The sequence below is a fragment of the Marmota monax genome, unplaced genomic scaffold, assembly GCF_021218885.2.
Source record: "Marmota monax isolate L192 unplaced genomic scaffold, Marmota_monax_Labrador192_F-V1.1 WCK01_AAM20220418_F8-fsc00089, whole genome shotgun sequence".
Lineage (NCBI taxonomy): Eukaryota > Metazoa > Chordata > Mammalia > Rodentia > Sciuridae > Marmota > Marmota monax.
The window spans coordinates 3987381-4008174 of NW_026694744.1; positions in this window are offsets into that span (position 1 = coordinate 3987381).

Consider the following 20794-nt stretch of genomic DNA (forward strand, 5'->3'; position numbering starts at 1 on the left):
TCAGACAATGAAAGATCACTTCAATAATGAATTACATAAACAAATCCAAGAAGCAAAAGATCAACTATACAGGGAGATAGAGGTTATAAAAAACAAACAAACAGAAATCCTAGAAATGCAGGAAGCAATAAACCAACTTAAAAACTCAATTGAGAATACTACCAGCAGAGTAGAACACTTAGAAGATAGAACATCAGACAATGAAGATAAAGTATTTCAACTTGAAAAGAACATAGACAGCTCAGCAAGACTGTTAAGAAACCATGGGCAGAACATCCAAGAAATATGGGATAACATCAAGAGACCAAATTTAAGAGTCATTGGGATACAGGAAGGGACAGAGTTTCAAACCAAAGGAATGAGCAATCTATTCAATGAAATAATACGAGAAAACTTCCCAGACTTGAAGAATGAGACAGAATCCCAAATCCTAGAAGCCTACAGGACGCCGAATGTGCAAAATCATAAGAGATCCACACCTAGACACATTATAATGAAGATGCCCAACATACAGAATAAGGAGAGAATTTTAAAAGCTACAAGAGAAAGGAAGCAGATCACATTTAGGGGTAAGCCAATCAGGATAACAGCTGATCTTTCAACACAGACTCTGAAAGCTAGAAGATCCTGGAATAACATATTTCAAACACTGATAGAAAATGGGTTCCAACCAAGAATTGTGTTTCCAGCGAAATTAAGCTTCAGGATGGAAGATGAAATTAAAACCTTCCACGATAAACAAAAGTTAAAAGAATTTGCAGCTAGAAAACCATCTCTTCAAAATATCCTTGGCAAAACATTACAGGAAGAGGAAATGGAAAATAACAATGAAAACCAACAGTGGGAGGTAGGACAGTAAAGGGGGGAAAAATAATCAAAGAGGAAAACAAACCATGTTTAGTAACATAAATAAACAAATATGGCTGGAAGAACAATCCATATCTCAATAATAACCCTAAATGTTAATGGCTTAAACTCACCAATCAAGAGACACAGGCTAGTAGAATGGATCACAAAACAAGACCCAACAATATGCTGCCTACAGGAGACGCATTTGATAGGAAAAGACATACATAGATTGAAGGTGAAAGGTTGGGAAAAATCACATCACTCATATGGACTTCGGAAACAAGCAGGAGTGTCCATACTCATATCAAATAAAATAGATTTCAAGCCAAAGTTAATCAAAAGGTATAAAGACGGATACTACATACTGCTTAAGGGAACCATACACCAACAAGACATAACAATCATAAATATATATGCCCCAAACAATGGTGCAGCTATGTTCGTCAAACAAACTCTTCTCAAGTTCAAGAGTCTAATAGACCACCATACCATAATCATGGGAGACTTCAACACACCTCTCTCACCACTGGACAGATCTTCCAAACAAAAGTTGAATAAGGAAACTATAGAACTCAATAACACAATTAATAACCTAGACCTAATTGACATATATAGAGTATACCACCCAACATCAAGCAGTTACACTTTTTTCTCAGCAGCACATGGATCCTTCTCAAAAATTGATCATATATTATGTCACAGGGCAACTCTTAGACAATATAAAGGAGTAGAGATAATACCATGCATCCTATCTGATCATAATGGAATGGAACTGAAAATCAACGATAAAAGAAGGAAGGAAAAAGCATACATCACTTGGAGAATGAACAATAGGTTACTGAATGATCAATGGGTTATAGAAGACATCAAGGAGGAAATTAAAAAATTCTTAGAGATTAATGAAAACACAGACACAACATATCGGAATCTATGGGACACATTGAAAGCAGTTCTAAGAGGAAAATTCATTGCTTGGAGTTCATTCCTTAAAAAAAGGAAAAACCAACAAATAAATGATCTCATACTTCATCTCAAAATCCTAGAAAAAGAAGAGCAAAACAACAGCAAAAGAAGTAGAAGGCAAGAAATAATTAAAATCAGAGCTGAAATTAATGAAATCGAAACAAAAGAAACAATTGAAAAAATTGACAAAACTAAAAGTTGGTTCTTTGAAAAAATAAACAAAATCGACAGACCCTTAGCCATGCTAGCGAAGAGAAGAAGAGAGAGAACTCAAATTACTAGCATACGGGATGAAAAAGGCAATATCACAACAGACACTTCAGATATACAGAAGATAATCAAAAATTATTTTGAATCCTTATACTCCAATAAATTAGAAGATAGTGAAGGCATCGATAAATTTCTTAAGTCATATGATCTGCCCAGATTGAGTCAGGAAGATATAGACAACCTAAACAGACCAATATCAATTGAGGAAATAGAAGAAACCATCAAAAGACTACCAACTAAGAAAAGCCCAGGACCGGATGGGTATAAAGCAGAGTTTTACAAAACCTTTAAAGAGGAACTAATACCAATACTTTTCAAGCTACTTCAGGAAATAGAAAAAGAGGGAGAACTTCCAAATTCATTCTACAAGGCCAACATCACCCTGATACCTAAACCAGACAAAGACACTTCACAGAAAGAAAACTACAGACCAATATCTCTAATGAACCTAGATGCCAAAATCCTCAATAAAATTCTGGCGAATCGGATACAAAAACATATCAAAAAAATTGTGCACCATGATCAAGTAGGATTCATCCCTGGGATGCAAGGCTGGTTCAATATACGGAAATCAATAAATGTTATTCACCACATCAATAGACTTAAAAATAAGAACCATACGATCATCTCGATAGATGCGGAAAAAGCATTCGACAAAGTACAGCATCCCTTTATGTTCAAAACTCTAGAAAAACTAGGGATAACAGGAACATACCTCAATATTGTAAAAGCAATCTATGCTAAGCCTCAGGCTAGCATCATTCTGAATGGAGAAAAATTGAAGGCATTCCCTCTAAAATCTGGAACAAGACAGGGATGCCCTCTCTCACCACTTCTGTTCAACATAGTTCTCGAAACACTGGCCAGAGCAATTAGACAGACGAAAGAAACTAAAGGCATCAAAATAGGAAAAGAAGAACTTAAATTATCACTATTTGCAGATGACATGATTCTATACCTAGCAGACCCAAAAGGGTCTACAAAGAAACTATTAGAGCTAATAAATGAATTCAGCAAAGTGGCAGGATATAAAATCAACACGCATAAATCAAAGGCATTCCTGTATATCAGCGACAAATCCTCTGAAATGGAAATGAGGACAACTACTCCATTCACAATATCTTCAAAAAAAATAAAATACTTGGGAATCAACCTAACAAAAGAGGTGAAAGACTTATACAATGAAAACTACAGAACCCTAAAGAGAGAAATAGAAGAAGATCTTAGAAGATGGAAAAATATACCCTGTTCATGGATAGGCAGAACTAACATCATCAAAATGGCGATATTACCAAAAGTTCTCTGTAGGTTTAATGCAATGCCAATCAAAATCCCAACGGCATTTCTTGTAGAAATAGAGAAAGCAATCATGAAATTCATATGGAAAAATAAACGACCCATAATAGCAAAAACAATGCTAAGCAGGAAGTGTGAATCAGGCGGTATAGCGATACCAGACTTCAAACTATACTACAGAGCAATAGTAACAAAAACAGCATGGTACTGGTACCAAAACAGGCGGGTGGACCAATGGTACAGAATAGAGGACACAGAAACCAATCCACAAAACTACAACTACCTTATATTTGATAAAGGGGCTAAAAGCATGCAATGGAAGAAGGATAGCATCTTCAACAAATGGTGCTGGGAAAACTGGAAATCCATATGCAACAAAATGAAACTGAATCCCTTTCTCTCGCCATGCACAAAAGTTAATTCAAAATGGATCAAGGAGCTTGATATCAAATCAGAGACACGCCGTCTGATAGAAGAAAAAGTTGGCTACGATCTACAGTCGGTGGGGTCGGGCTCCAAATTCCTCAATAGGACACCCATAGCACAAAAGTTAATAACTAGAATCAACAAATGAGACTTACTCAAACTAAAAAGTTTTTTCTCAGCAAAAGAAACAATAAGAGAGGTAAATAGAGAGCCTACATCCTGGGAACAAATCTTTACTCCTCACACTTCAGATAGAGCCCTAATATCCAGAGTATACAAAGAACTCAAAAAATTAGACAATAAGAGAACAAACAACCCAATCAACAAATGGGCCAAGGACCTGAACAGACACTTCTCAGAGGAGGACATACAGTCAATCAACAAGTACATGAAAAAATGCTCACCATCTCTAGCGGTCAGAGAAATGCAAATCAAAACCACCCTAAGATACCATCTCACTCCAGTTAGATTGGCAGCCATTATGAAGTCAAACAACAACAAGTGCTGGCGAGGATGTGGGGAAAAGGGTACACTTGTACATTGCTGGTGGGACTGCAAATTGGTGCAGCCAATTTGGAAAGCAGTATGGAGATTTCTTGGAAAGCTGGGAATGGAGCCACCATTTGACCCAGGTATTCCCCTTCTCAGTCTATTCCCTAAAGACCTAAAAAGAGCATGCTACAGGGACACTGCTACATCGATGTTCATAGCAGCACAATTCACAATAGCAAGACTGTGGAACCAACCTAGATGCCCTTCAATAGATGAATGGATTAAAAAAATGTGGCATTTATACACAATGGAGTATTACTCTGCATTAAAAAATGACAAAATCATAGAATTTACAGGGAAATGGATGGCATTAGAGCAGATTATGCTAAGTGAAGCTAGCCAATCCCTAAAAAACAAATGCCAAATGTCTTCTTTGATATAAGGAGAGTAACTAAGAACAGAGTAGGGTCGAAGAGCATGAGAAGAAGATTAACATTAAACAGGGATGAGAGGTGGGAGGGAAAGGGAGAGAGAAGGGAAATTGCATGGAAATGGAAGGAGACCCTCAGAGTTATACAAAAGTACATACAAGAGGAAGTGAGGGGAAAGGGAAAAATAATACAAGGGGGACAAATGAATGTCAGTAGAGGGGGCAGAGAGAGAAGAGGGGAGGGGAGGGGAGGGGAGGGGGGATAGTAGAGGATAGGAAAGGCAGCAGAACACAACAGACACTAGTATGGCAATATGTAAATCAATGGATATGTAACTGATGTGATTCTGCAATCTGTACATGGGGTAAAAATGGGAGCTCATAACCCACTTGAATCAAAGTGTGAAATATGATATATCAAGAACTATGTAATGTTTTGAACAGCCAACAATAAAAAATTTAAAAAAAAAAAAAGAATACAGAGCTTACACAATCAATCCGAGTATGTGCGGGTCGATGTTTGAATTCTGTGTTCTGTGCCATTTTTTTCTACGTGTCCATTTTTAGGCCAACATCACATTGTCTTGTTAATGTCACTGTGTTGTCAATTTTTAAATCACATAAAATGAGTCCTTCAGTTCTATTCTTTTTAACTTATCTTGTTATTCCAAGTGCTTTGCATTTCCATATAAAATTTTGTAGTTTGCTTGCCAAAACAAAAACAAACAAACAAACAAATCTCTGCAGATATTTGGCCTGGGATTGCACTGAGTCTGCTGTTCATTATGGGTAGAACTTATCTCTTAATAATATGAAATTTTCTTACTGCTGGGCAAGGAAAGTCTGCCCAATTAATTAATTGAAACTTCTTTAACTTTTCCCATGCTTGTTTTATAGTTTTTTTGGATACAAATTCTTTACATGTTTTTAAAAAATTCCTTTATAGTTATATTGTATCCATTTTAAGCTGTTGCAAATAGTAGTTGTTTGTTTGTTTTCCTTTCATTATCTGTTTGTTTTCAGTAAAGAGAAAGACATTGGGTTTGGGGGTTGCAGGGAGGAAGAACTGAGAAGTGAAATCAGACTAAGCTTAGGAAACCATGGGTGATCTTAGCGCATGGAAATTCAGCAGAATCGTGGAGCCACAACCCCAATGGGAATGAACCAAAACATGAAAGAGAAATTAGGAAAATGGGGAACATTAGATTTTGAGAAGTATGGTGGAAATGAAAGTGCAAAGTATTTTAGGAAACAGGGTAGAGATGGCTATAGCCAGGGGCGGAAGAAAGGTTCAAATGTTTTTCAGGTTTTTTGTTTGTTTGTTTCCTGAAAAAGGTAGAAAAAGAGATTCAAAGATCTAGAAGCTGAGAAATAAACAACAACAACAAAAAAAAAACAGTGAATCCTCATTAATAAAATATATTTCGTTTCCATGTATGTACGAGTTTGTCAGGATGAACCCATCTACTATGTATTACCATAAAGCTCTAATAAAAAATTACAAAAAAATAAAAAATAAAAAAATAAAAAAATAAAAATCATTGAAATGTATGTGATATAAAGCAGTTATTTAAAAATATACACATATATACACTATAATCAGATAAAAGCATACACATAGAGGGAAATTCAGTTTTCTAATATTTCATTGTGTGATTATATAATTGTAATGGCAACCATTTAAAATAAATTTGATTAATGAAGAGCATTCACTGCAGAAATTTCCTACCTAGTTTTGTGAGCATTCCACTTTTTTCTTCAGTAGAGATTCATTTTATTTTCAAGCCATACTTACCACACTTAGGGACAAGGACTGAGGGAGTAATAAAAAGTGACCCTTCCTAATAGTCAAATGTAGTATAATACATGATAAAGGTAGCTGGCAAGCACACAGTTGCTTGCAATGACCATTAGCTGAACATTATTTCTCAAGTTACATCCTGAGCCCCGTTTTCTCTCTATCCCCTCCCTTGCAATTTCATTTTCTCTCATAACTTTGACTTCCTTCTATAGTAATGATTCCCAAATCTCTATTTCCAGCACAGAGCTCTTTCCTGGATTTCAAACTCTTTTAGCTATCTGCCTCTTGTTAATAATAAAGTTTATTGACAAACTGTGTTCGTTGCCATTAAGCTCTCTTCCACTAGAATCAGGACTTGTAAGCATATCCTTAACTATTTATCTGGCCCAATACAAGCTTGTCTATTTGAACACTCCACCTCAACCCAAGTGTCAAGCTAGTGGTAGGGTGGAGCCAGCATATGAAAGATAGGTGAAGGAATTTAACAGTGTTCTGTGGGACTGTCTCCTCTGAATTTCCACTTGGAATCCAAAATAAGTACATGTTCAAATGCAACACCAGCCACTAACCCCTTTCCCCCCTCTTAAAACTGAATTGTAAAATACTAGCTCTGAGAGTATCAAGAGAGGGGTCAAATTATCTCAAGAACACTGACAAAGGCCATAAATGTCCCAGAATAGGAGTTTTTTTTTTTTGTTTTGTTTTGTTTTGTTTTGTTTTGTTTTTTTTGGTGCTGGTGATTGTGTAAGGGTAAAAGAAATTGAAGTTAAAGCGTAAAAGTTAAAGGGTAAAAGACCGGGTGTTGTAAAGTTTCTAAGCTGCAAGGTCTGAGTTAAAATGTAAAGGATTAGGTATTGTTAGGTTTCTATGCTACCTGCAAAACCTGAAATTTCTGTAGCTGTTGAGACAATGCTTGGAACTGCCCAGTAAATATTTCCCCTGACTATTGGTTGTTTAATAAGGGCTCTGTGTGGTCGCACGTAGGCATTGCAGGGCCTGGACCAATCAGTTTAAATGTAACCCCCTCCTTAGGAATGACCTATCACTCCAGCCTGACCTGTTCCCGCCAATGAATGAACCAATCATGTTTAGGAGTTGTTATTCAATTTTCCTGCGCCTCATGATGATTTGTTCTGATGTATACAGAGCCCTCCGCCCTCCCCAAAAAGTGTACTTAAGCAGTGCTCAGCCCCTGCTCGGGGCTCTGGGCTGCTTTCCCTTCTTGAGTGGGCACAGAGCCCCAGCATGCTGGTTCAATAAATCCCCTTCTGCCAATTGCATGAGTGGTCACTTGGTGGTCTCTTTCTCCCACGTTTCGTGGGACCCTTACAATTGAACCCAGGGCCTTGTGCATAGGAGGCAAGCACTCTACCAACTGAGCTACATCCCCAGCCCAGAAGGAAACAAATTGTGATGATAATTAGCACTGTGTTAATGGTCCAGGTGCATTGTCCCAATTAAGCTTCACATCAACTCCAAGGTAAGTGCTAGTGCTAACTGCATTTACAGATGGGATTCAGGCAAAAACAGTAAGTTGCTCAAAGTTATGTAGCTAGAAAATAAAGGAATGAAACTTTGAAAGCAGTCAGATTCTAGAGCTGTATTCTATGAATTAAGATTCCTTTGCCTATGCACCAGTGATATTTGAGGCCAGATAATTATTTGCTGGGATATCTGTGTTATATAACATTTAACAGAAACCCTGGCCTATGCCTACTGAAAGCCACAAGCAACTCCCTAATGGTGACATCAAAAACATCTCCAATATTGCCAAATATCTTCTGGTGGGTAAAATTACCTTCCTCTGAGAACCACTGCTTTGGGGGAAGTGGAGGGGAATTGGCTTAGACAATAAATAATCCAACCTGGATTCAATCTTAGACTGACATGACTCCATGTGCTAAGATACTATTTTGATCAATATGACAGGGAAAAAAAAAACAAGAGCAAATAAAAAGGCTGAATAAAGGAAACAAATCAGATTTTTCTTTTGGAATGGTTTGTCTTTATTTAAAGCTAAGGAAACAAATGGGTCCTGAAGACTGTTAAAGAAGACTATTAAATATTGTTAAAGAAAGAGTCCCTAAGGTACTTAAGCTTAACTAAGAGTAAGCAAAGATGTTCTATAAAGCAGTGCTTCTAAAACTCAGCTACATATTAGAATCATCTAGTGAGCTCTAAAAATATTGGTATCTGGGTCTCATCCCCAAGAGATTTGAGTTTAATTGGTCTGGGATGTGGCCTGCATTTGGGGTTTTTTAAAGTTTGCCAAGCGCTTCTGATATGAATCCAAAGCTCAGAAGCACTGTTATGAAGAATTAAACTAATAGTTTATCTCTATGACTCTTACCAGTTATGACTATTAAATTTATTGTACATTTAACTCAATAGAAAACTAAATCAATACCTAATAAACAGAGTATATCCATTACCCTCAACACTCATTAAGCTACTAATGATTAAATTTCTAGATGTTCACAGCATCCTATAGCCAGAAGGGAAAGTGTTTTCTAGTTTCCAACCTTTGGGTCATATTGGCTCCTATCATTGTTCTCAACAGCAAATGAACAAAAAAAGATAGAAAGGATATTGTTTATTCCATAATTTTTAAGATTTTTAGTTTATTTCATTTATTCTAATTTGTTATATATGATAGCAGAATGCATTCCAAATAAAGCACAATTTTTCATGTCTCTAGTTGTACACAAAGTAGAGTCACACCATTCGTGTCTTCATACATGTACTTTGGGTAATGATGTCCATTTCATACCCCCTATAATTTTTAACAATATCATAAAAGTCTGATGGAAGGATTTTATTTTTTATTGGTTCTTTTTAGTTATACATGATAGTAAATCCATTTTCACAAGATTATACAAGCATGGAATATATCTTACTCTAATTCAGACCCCAGTAAATGATAATAAATGAAACATGATTTGGAATGGTTTCAGGTCTCCCAGCACTTTATTTTTAAGTATTCCAGTATGTTTGATTAGGTGATTTTCCTGAAAGTTAACCTTGTCCCCATCATATAAATAATCAAAAATTCCGGGGCTGGGGATGTGGCTCAAGCGGTAGCGCGCTCGCCTGGCATGCGTGCGGCCCGGGTTCGATCCTCAGCACCACATACAAACAAAGATGTTGTGTCCGCCGAAAACTGAAAAACAAATATTGAAATTCTCTCTCTTAAAAAAAAAATTCAATAGATACATTAGTTTCTAATATATAAATTATTCAGGTCACAACAGGACATTTTAGGTTTCATTCCCATAGCCTTCAAACTATAGAAGAGATGACCATTTGCTCAAATAGTTTTCTATCAGAATGACCAGCAAATCTATCCTAATCTAGACACAACACACCAAATATACTCCTTTTCATTTCCTAGATGGTCTATACATGCATATGACAATCAAAATAGTATTGTCAATCAATCATTTCTTCAGCATTAATGATCATTATTAATCACAAAAATTTATCCAATGATAAGCGTTGGTCATTTCTCATAAATTATTCTAAGTAGTCAGGGCTCAGAACACAGTACCCCAAAATATGATAGTTTGGTAATTGAGAAAAGAGTAGAAGCAGGAAGGTCCCTCTGACTTTCTCATGCTGTTCTTCCCTGAGGCAAGCCATAATAACACCTAGGAAAGTCACTCTTTGATCCTTTCCCTCCTTTCTCCCTGAAGTACTTCATGTGACTGGTATTTGCCCTAATCTTGGAGGGAAAATGTCACACAGACCAAGAAGAATCTAGCAACATCTATTTTATTCAAATTACCATCAGTTTGTGACCACTAGATCATACCCTTTTGTCCTCCAATAATATGTCTGCATGACCATCCATTAAAATACAATTTTCTTTGGGTCTTTAGGTTGTTGTTTCTGACTCCTATGTTACATACAAATTTATATCATATAAATTGGTTATGAGTTTCTCTTGCTAATCTTTTTTTGTTATAGGAATATTAGTAATACACCTTGTGATGCCTGAGGAGAGAAATCTTTTCTCCCCTCCAAAGGGTTGGCCACCTGTCACACACTGTTCCAAAGAATCTGTAAGGTTCTTGAGAAATAAGAAATGAAAACAAAAAAATTATGTCCCTTTACAAATTATCTTTCAACCACTATTCTGAAGAAAAGGATGTGGATTCACTTATTCTGTTTTGTCATTCTGGTCAATTTTCTTGGGTAGTTTTTGGAAGAAAGAGAAGGCTGGGAAATATTAGTTTTCCTAGGTCCTGGAACTCCATAAATACCTTCAAGAGTAGGGTAGAGTTCAACAAATTATTAAAAAAACACACACTTTTTAAAAAAATATTTATTTTTTAGTTGTAGGTGAACATAATATCTTTATTGTATCTTTACGGGGTGCTGAGGTTTGAACCCAGTGCCCCATGTGTGCTATGCAAGCACTCTACCACTGAGCCACAACCCCAGCCCCTAAAAGAAACTCTTTAAAGGAGTTCCTATTCATTAGGCTAGGGATAAACTGGAGTTTTACTTTAGACACCAGAACTAAAAGAAAATACCACCAACCCTAAATAGTAGAAACACTCAAATTTATAAAAAATGTGTATTCACAGTTAGTATAATTTAATTAAATTTTAATTGCACAAATAGTCCACTCTACTCTTGAATTTAATTCTTCCACAAAAAGATAAAAATGAAGGTAGGAAGTATAAATACATTCTTTGTTTTGAATCTTGAAAGCGACTAGCAACCTGATATTTTTACTTTTTTTTTTTTTCCTTATACTGGGGATTGAACAGAGCCACACACATTCTAGGCAAGTGCTTTATGACTGAGCTATATCCCCAGCCCTCAGCAACCTGTTTTATATGTTCAAAATTATGCCTTATACATTTGAAATATGTGCTATTTATTGCTTAGCTAAGGGTAAAAATTCATAAATCGCACAAATTATTATTTTCTCATTTGTTTTGTATGATTTCTGTTTCTCCTGCTTCCATTACTCTTTTATCAACTGGAGATGAATTCAGACCAGGATGAAGACTATGAATGGAAAGGATTAAGTAACATGAAAAAAGAAGAAAACAAATGTAAATGTGAGGATTTTGCTTTCTTTTTTTTATATATAATTATTGATTGCTTGACTCTGCTTGAGTTTCCATTGATCTGTTGGAGTTGACTGGATTTCCTGTTACTATGCCCTGTTTCAGGGAGCCAAAATTCTATCTTCCCTGCAGCAACATTTCCCTTACGCACAGGTCATTTCCCAGAAACCTCACCAAATACAGGAAACAGCCAAGAGCTGAGAAGTAAGCCAAAGGACCTCTGAGCAACCAAAACTGATATCCCCATGTCTCCACTGTGCACACATTTAATGTAAGGCATAACACCGTGTAGAGCTCTCTGCATAATTTTAGTAAATTCAATTGTGTGATTTTCTAACAAGGTATGTTAGAAGCAACGAATCTGTCGGGAGGTTGGGAAAGGAAGAATGCCAAAGGCTGGGACACTAACAGCCAGGAAAATGACACTTCATCGACTGAAAGAGAGAAACAGACCAGGAAAAACTGCAAAAATAAGAACCAAACAATAAAAAATCAGAGGAGATTTGATGATGCCATGTAGAGATGATGATCAACCCTATACTTGAGCTGCACGTAAGGACATCATTGTATACTAGTGTGGGAGACTGGCATTCATCATGTAAGCCTGAGAAATAAAGAAAAGACTAAAATGTGTTTGGGAAACTTCTGGAGAAGGCAGAAAAGTAAAGTATACATTTTAGAAAGATTTCTAGTTAAAATGGTTTTATCATTGAGTTTAGAGGAGCAAGTATCAGTAAATAAGGAAAAAAACTAATTCATAAGTCATTCAAATATTGTCAGGGACTAGAAGGAAATTCTCCTTCAAAGATTAGCCTGACAGCCCCCTGGGAGACATCCTACCTGGGAGGCATCCTGCAGCCACCTATCTCCCTGGAACATCCTGCTGTTATCAGGATCATCAGACATCTTGCACCTGGCAGTTTTACCACCCACATCCAGCAATTGCTGATTAGAGAGCTTCCCCATCCCCAGCATATAAATACCCCTGTGTGAACAATAAAAGTTTGCAGCTTGATCAGACACCTGTCTTGCTGTCACCTTTCGTGTCTCTTGTCCCTTCATTCCTGCCCATCTAGGTTCACTGATGTGTCCTGCTGGACGGGACAAAATATGTCACTTCTTCCCTAATATATTGGATGAATTCAGCATTACTGTGTTTCAGACTAAGCATGAAAATCTCTTTAGAACTGTCTTTTTCAACAAATATCACTATAACAACAATAATGTAATTTAGGAAGGGGAGAGAGAGAATTAACTCCCAACATGAACATGTTAGAAGTTATTACCATTCCATCTTGCCATTTTTTCCCAACCACATATGCTCTCAACTTCTACATAGTTATTAATACAATATATAATTTATTCTTCTTCCATTCTACTTATCATTTATAACTTACTTTTGATGCAACTTTATGATATTCATAATTTTCTCTTTTTTTGTACTGGGAATTGAACCCAGGGGTGTTTTACTGCTGAGCCACACCCCCAGTCCTTTTTATGTTTGTTCTTTTGGGTTTTTTGAGACAGGGTCTCACTAAATTGCTAAGGGTCTCAGTAAATTGCTGAGGTTGGACTTAAACTTGCAATCTTCCTGCCTCCATCTCCTGAGTCACTGGGATTACAGGCATGTACCATTGCATAATTTTCATTTTGATGGTTGCCTAATAGTCTATGTTGCTAAATTGTTTCCAATTTCACTAACTGTCCATAAATAATACCACCATAAACATCTTCACATGTATAACTATTCAGTCCTTTTATAATTTTGAACTATTGTCAAAGGACAAATTCCACAAAGTTGAATTAGAAACATAATCTAAAGTAAAGCAAGAAATAATGTGAACACTGACCTGCTTTACAAGGTGAAAGTAAGTTCAGAATACTAATTAAGAGCTTCTTCTTTGAATTAAAAAAAATCTAACCTTTTGAAATGCAAACCAAAACTACACTGAGATTTCATCTCACACCAATTAGAAAGGCAGTCATCAAGAATACAAACAATAATAAATGCTGGAAAGAATGTGGACAAAAAGGAAAACTTTTACACTATTGGTGGAGTTGTAAATTAGTACAACCGCTATGGAAATCAGTATGGAGGTTCCTCAAAAGACTAGGTGTGGAACCACCATATGATCCAGCTATACCACTCCTTGGTATTTATCCTAAGAAAGAATTAAAGTCATTATACTACAGTGATACCTGCATACCCATATTTATAGCACCACAGTTCACAATAGCCAAACTATGGAACCAGCCTAGGTGTCCATCAGTTGACAAATGAATAAAAAATAATGTGGTATATATACACAATGGAGTTTTACTCAGCCATAAAGTAGAACAAAATTATGTCATTTGCAGGAAAATGAATGGAACTTAAGACCATTATATGGGCTGGGGATGTGGCTCAAGTGGTAGCGTGCCCGCCTGGCATGCGTGCTGCCCAGGTTCGATCCTCAGCACCACATACAAGCAAAGATGTTGTGTCTGCCAAAAACTGAAAAATAATATTGAAAGTCTCAAAAAAAAAAAAAAGACCATTATATTAAGCTAAATAAGCCAAACTGAGAAGGTTAAGAGTCATATGTCTTCTCTTAGATGTAGAAGCTAGAGAGTAAAAAGAAAAAGAGTTGGGGATCTCATGAAAATCGAAGGGAGATCAGTAGAGTAAAGGGACCAGGGGGAGGAGAGGAGTTAAAGGGGAAATGATACTGGCTAAATTATACTGCTATATTTTGTGAATGTACAAATATATAACAACAAATCCCACCATTATGTTCAACTATAATGCACCAATAAAAAAAGGAAAAAAAGAAATCCAACCTTTCACTTGAAGCCAGCTTTCTCCCTCTGTCCTGAATTGCCCAAAAACTTGAAGATTGATTCAGTCAGCACAGAAGGGAAAACTAGAGACTCTGACCCCTGGGCAGTGGAAACCTCACTATGGCTGCTGTTGGTTACTACTATACTGTGGCACTGTGACAGGGCCATGCACCTGAAGAGGGGATGCCCACAGCTCTTATACTATAAACACATGTCACCCATCTGTCAAGAGGGCATCATTGTTCCTGTATTAACAGATGAAGGTAGAAAGGTTCTGAGAAATAATGACATAACTAGTAAGGGACAAAGCTAGACCTGGAACAAGGTATTCATCCATTTCACCAGGCAAGCTCATTTTGTACAATACTGATGCCAAGCAAGATCTGACAACATTGTGGGGGAGGCACTATTAACCTGATTTTCTATTTTTTTTTTTTTTTTTTTTTTGGTAATAGGGATTGAACCCAGAAGTGCTTAACCACTGAACCACATCCCCAACCCATTTTATTTATTTGGAGACAGGGTCTTGCTAAATTGCTGAGGGCCTCACTAAGTTGCTTAGGTTGGCTTTGAACTTTTGACCCTCCTGCCTTAGCCTCCTGAGCTACTGGGATTATAGGTGAGACCACCATGCCCAGCCTGATTTTCTCTTAATTTCTAAGGGTGATAGTGAAGAGTATATGTGCTTTACATGTAAGTGTGCTTTACTTCTGGGGCTCCACTACCATACGTGAAATTATGCTCTAAAAAATCCTTATGTGCTGTTGGGTTCAAACAACAACAGCCAGTTGAAATTAACAGTATTACTTAAAGATCAATTTTACCTATTTCTGATCTTGTTGAAGATATAATAATTTAATATGAAAGAATAAAGTCAGAAATGCATTAGTAAAATATTGTCTAGAAAAAATTCATTATTGAACTTTAGGTGTATTAGACTGGTTTACATGTGAGTGACATGTCACTACAGTATCTCTGACTGAGAGATTAATGCACTTCCTTTCATCTTCCCAGATACAATATTTCTCCATCAAAAACTATGTACAACTGTGCCCTCTGCTGGATGAAAATGGGTACTATTTGTGAGATTATACATAGAGAAAATACAGTGCTTTAATAGTCATATCTACTTAAAGTAAAAGTTTTTAATACTTATTTTCTAAGCAATATTTCAGAAATACCATTTTTAAATTACTAATAAAGAATCACATCCACAGAAAATTCAAAACATCACTAAATATTAGTTTAATCGCATTTAGTACTATCAAATAAGTACTTCTCAATAAAAGAACTCATACCATTATACAACAGTATCTCCAACAAGAAACCATTTAGTTTTATACATTTGTAAATATGTGTATAAATTTACTAATGTAGAGCAAAACTAGGAGAAAATACATTAAATATAAAGACTGGTTATTTTAAAGTAGTGATGTTGAGAGTGATTCTTGTTTTCTTCTGAGCTTAAATTTCCCAGGCTTTTTGAGATTTTGTTCATGTGTGTGTGTGTGTGTGTTGTGTGTGTGTGTGTTTTCTTTATTTAAACTGGATATTGAACCTAAGAGTGCTTTACCCACTGAGCTACACCTCTAGCCCATTTTGTTGTTGTTGTTTGTTTGTTTGTTTGTTTGTTTTGAGACAGGATCTTGCTAAGTTGCTTAGGGCGGCTTCGCTAAGTTGCTGAGGCAGACCTCAAACTTGTGATTCTCCTGCCTCAGCCTTCCAAGTCTCTGGATTATAGGCACATGCCACTGTGCCCAGTTTCTTTCTTTCTTTAAGTACCTGTTACTTTTGTAATTTGGGGGGTGGGCATGCCACTGTACCCAGTTTCTTTCTTTCTTTAAGTACCTGTTACTTTTGCAATTTGGGGGGTGGGTACTAATTGCAAAGAAAGAGGACATGATAAGTAGTATCAACTGCTGCAGAGAAGCCAACGAATAGTAGATAGAAGATCAGAAAAAAAAATCCACAATGACATCAGGGAGACAGTTGTACTGAAATGAACAAGCTGGAAGAGAGACACCAGTGGGAAGAGAGGAAAAAATGGTGAAAATCTAAAGGTAGTCAACGTTTTACAAAAGTACAACCAAAAGAGAAATAGAAACAGAACTGGAAGAAAGAAATGGAAGCTGGGGTGGGAGTATCAACCCAAACTTATTAAAGATCAAAGAACCTGAACAAGTTCGATGATGATGGTGAAGGGATCCAAAAAGAAAGGTGATAGAAGACACAGGTGCATAACTAAGAGAAAGAGCTGCCGGTGAGAAGTGGCATAAGATCCAGAGAATAACATAATTAGATGGGCCTAGGCAGAAGCAAAGATTCCGTCCTCCTCTGGAACAAAAGGTACGGTAAGCATGGTACTCAAATGGCGATACATTTTTAAGTGATGAAATTTATGCCCAGCCTTCTTTGTCATTAGCAGGTGGGATCATCTGATGAAAAGGACTGTCTGACTGGTGGGGGAGGAGCATGAGAAGAAGGTAAAATCAAGGAGATACTGAAGGAAAGGACCTAAGAGGGACCTGAAGCCTGGACCTGCCAGGGAGTGCTCCTAGAAAAATCACTTTTGCCCAGCTTTAAAGGAAGAATTCAGGGCTGTTTGCAGGTGGCACCACTTACTTGACCCGGGCAAGGGGACTAGCTTCCAACTTGTTTCTCCACAGCACTCAAGTAACATATGGGTCCCAAAATGGCGGGGGATCCAAAAAGCCCAAGAGATTAGCTATGGCCTTCCACAGTTGGCAGGATGATCCACACCTGATCATCCCTAAGGGAAATTTTAGGTACATAGTCTGGAATTATCCCATTCTGATTCTTGTGTAGATTTCCCCAGAATGTGAAATTTAAAGAAATGACTTCCTCTCACCATGACTTTCAGCATCACTCCATAAATCTTATCTCCTATGGTTGGATTAGCAGGAACAGAGTTCTGCAAAGATTAAAAAGAGGACACATCCTGCTGCATCTGTAGCCTCATTTTTCCCCAGCACTGTCCCAAACACTCCACTTCCAGGATCCATTGACATGAGACTACTATGGCATATGGCTTTAATAGATCATGGGATTTTAGATGCTTTGCTTAAAGGAGTGGTTCTCAACTGGGGGCACTTCTGCCACCTGCAGTATATTTAGCAGCATTTCAATTGCCACAGATGGGGGAGGCCAACCAGTGAGTGCAGGCTGGGGATGCTTCTAGATATCCTCCAATGCACAGGGTGGCCCCCACAATGAAGAATTGACCAGCCCCAAATGTTAATACTTTTGTTTTGGTTTGGATCTTAGATGTCCTCCAAGGGCTCATTTGTTTATGGCTTGGTCTCCAGTGCACTAAAGTTCAGAGGCGGAACTTTTTTAAAGTGGTTGATCATGACAGCTTTAACCTCATAATTGGATTAATCCATTGATGGATTCATAACTAAATGGACTATTAGGAAGGGGTGGAAAATGTAGGAGGGGACTAGATCTTGTCCTCTGGTCCCTTCCTCTCTCTCTCCCTCTGCTTCTCTGCTGCACTGCCATAAGGTGAACAACTCTGCTCTGTCATGCCCTTCCACCATGATATTCTGTCTCACTAAAGACCCAGAAAACTTGCAAAATTCTGAGCAAAATAAATCTTTCCTCCTCTAAGTTAATATTCTCAGATATTTTGTCGAAGTGACAAAAAACTCACTAACCCAAATGTGAAAGGTGACAAATCATACTTTAAAGAGCTCCTCATCTGATAGGACCCTTTTACATTTTGCTGGAATCTATTTAATGGTTATTTATCATTTAAAATTTAAGCCTGGACCAAATGAATGAAAGAAAATAGTAGAGGATAAAGAATGGCAGTATTTACCGACTTCCATCAGGTGGCGCCAAAACACAAGTAATAATCCAACATCCATTTTCACACAGCCCCCCATCCCCATAGTTTCTTTCCCTCATCACCCACTGGAGTAATAATGATCATCCTTTTCAAATAGAATCTTCACCTTTTAGGTGCTTAGTGTTCTCCACTTCCAGTAATTTCACATGAGTTAAAATGAATAATGATTAAAACTCTGGAAGATAAACAGAACAAAGATACCTCCTCAGTTAACTACAGAACTTCCATTCCCTCTAAGCAACAAGGGTATGAAGAAAATGATAGTTTCCTTTTTAGTCAACTTTCAGCTAGACACCTGCCCACCTGAAAGATACAAACCTCCAAGACTGCTTTATCATTGGATGGATGAATAATGAAGTTCACACTCTTAGTGGGATGTGAGCAGAAGTGCTGTGGGCAACTCAATGGTTCTCAACTGGGGATGACTTTGCCCCCAGGGGACATTTGGCAATATCTGGGGACATTTTTAGTTGTCACAACTGAGGGGTGCTACTAGCATCTACTGGGTTAGAGTCCAGGGATGCTGCTAAACATCTCATAATGTACAGGTAAACCCTCAACACAAAAAATTATCCACTCCCAAATGTGAATAGTGCTGAGGTAGAGAAATCCTACCTTAAAGGAAAGGAGATTACCCCCAGATTCCCCTTTCCCTGCTACCAATGGCAAGAAAAAAGGTACAACAGTGTGCCATCTTGGACTATGCAGGCCCTAGCAAGAAACCAGGAAGGACAGAGCTACAAGATAGGTAGAATTGAGTCTCTAGAACCACAGAGCTGCCATGCTACTCTGAATGCCTTCACCCAGACTGCTGTGAGAGACAGAAACATGCTTCCCAAGGGTTTAAGCACTTTTCTAGGTCTCTGACAGCAGCCAAAATAACAATAATATTGTAACCAATGTGTATGTGTGCTTTTATTTATATTTATAGTATTCCCATAATTGCTCTGCCTGAAACATATTTACTCTCAGTCTGTCTTGTTCTGCCTTTCCCAGAAGTCCCCTCACCTCTTCCTTCGGTTGTGTTACCCTTCTTCTCCTTTCTTCTTCCCTTGATGCTGGTTTCTTCCCTGTAGCAAATATTCTACCAGGCCCAAATTGACTTACCTGCCTCAATTACATTTTTTACTTTTCCCTGAAAACACCACACTCCACCCCCCACCCCAACCTACCCTTTCCATTTGTAGAGGACTCGTGTCCTACCACATACATTTTCTGAACAGTGGAGGAAGAATTTTGTCTAAAACAATCCCCCTCAGCCCATACTCCACAACATTTTTTTCATAAGTTACCACAGCATTTAATTGTACTATTTCACTTATTATTTATGCTTTACCCAACAACAGATTGCTAATTTTATGAGGTCAAAAACTATTATTCAAAGTCAGGTGTGGTCCACAAAGTCTGTAATCCCAGTGGCTCTGGAGGCTGGGGCAGGAGGATGGAAACTTCAAGGCAAGTCTCAGGAACTTATAGAAACTCTTTTCTCAAAATTTTCAAAAAAGGGTTTAGGGATGTGGCTCAGTGATTTAGAAAAGAGAAAAGTTAACATGGAATTACTATGAATGTTTATAGAAGTCAATCCCTGGTGGTATGCCCCCTCCAAAAAAAAAACAGTTATTCACCATTGTATGTCCAGTAAATAAAATACTACTCCCCAATAAAATTATAATGTATACAACATTTCTGATGTTTTGTTTTTAGATATACATAACAGTAGGGTATTTTTTGACACATATGGGTTGCAACCCATTACAATTTTGATCCCATTCTCATGGTTGAACATGATGTAACATTACACTAGTCATGTATTCATATATGAGCGTAGGAAAGTTATGTCTGCTTCATTCTACTGTCTTTCCTATAATTTTAAATATTCTAGTGGCCACATAAGTAAAAAGTTAAAAATTAAATTAATTTTAATCTTTTATTTAGCCTAACCAGTCCTTCCCTAAGGTGTTATCATTAATTTTTATAATTGAGATATTTTACATTGTTTCTTCAAAAATTCAGTGTGTAATTTTCCCTTACAGCATATCTCAGTTCAGACTGTCACATCTCAAGGTCTCAAAGCCACATATGGCTAGTGGCCACCCCAGTGGACAGGTTGCAGATATAGAATAGTACCCAACCAGTATATATTTGTTAAACAAGTGTTCTTCTGTTTTGATTCTTATACAGTATACAAATAACATGACAATAATGTCCCACTCCTGAGGTTGCCTAATAGTCAGCTATTTCCTTCTATTGGGCACTTAGATTGTTTGCAATTTTCACTTTTTGGAATAAGTCTGCAATAAACATCCAACTCATGCCTGTTTTTTTTTTTTTTTCTTGGAATAAATTCTCACAAAATATTCCCCCTTTTAAGGATTGCTGTATTTTGCCAAATTACCCCAGGAAGGATATGTCCCTTTGATGTCTATTGCTTACTTAAGGATTTCTCTGCTGATAATCATGACGACAAAAAAATAAATAAATATATAGCAGGTACT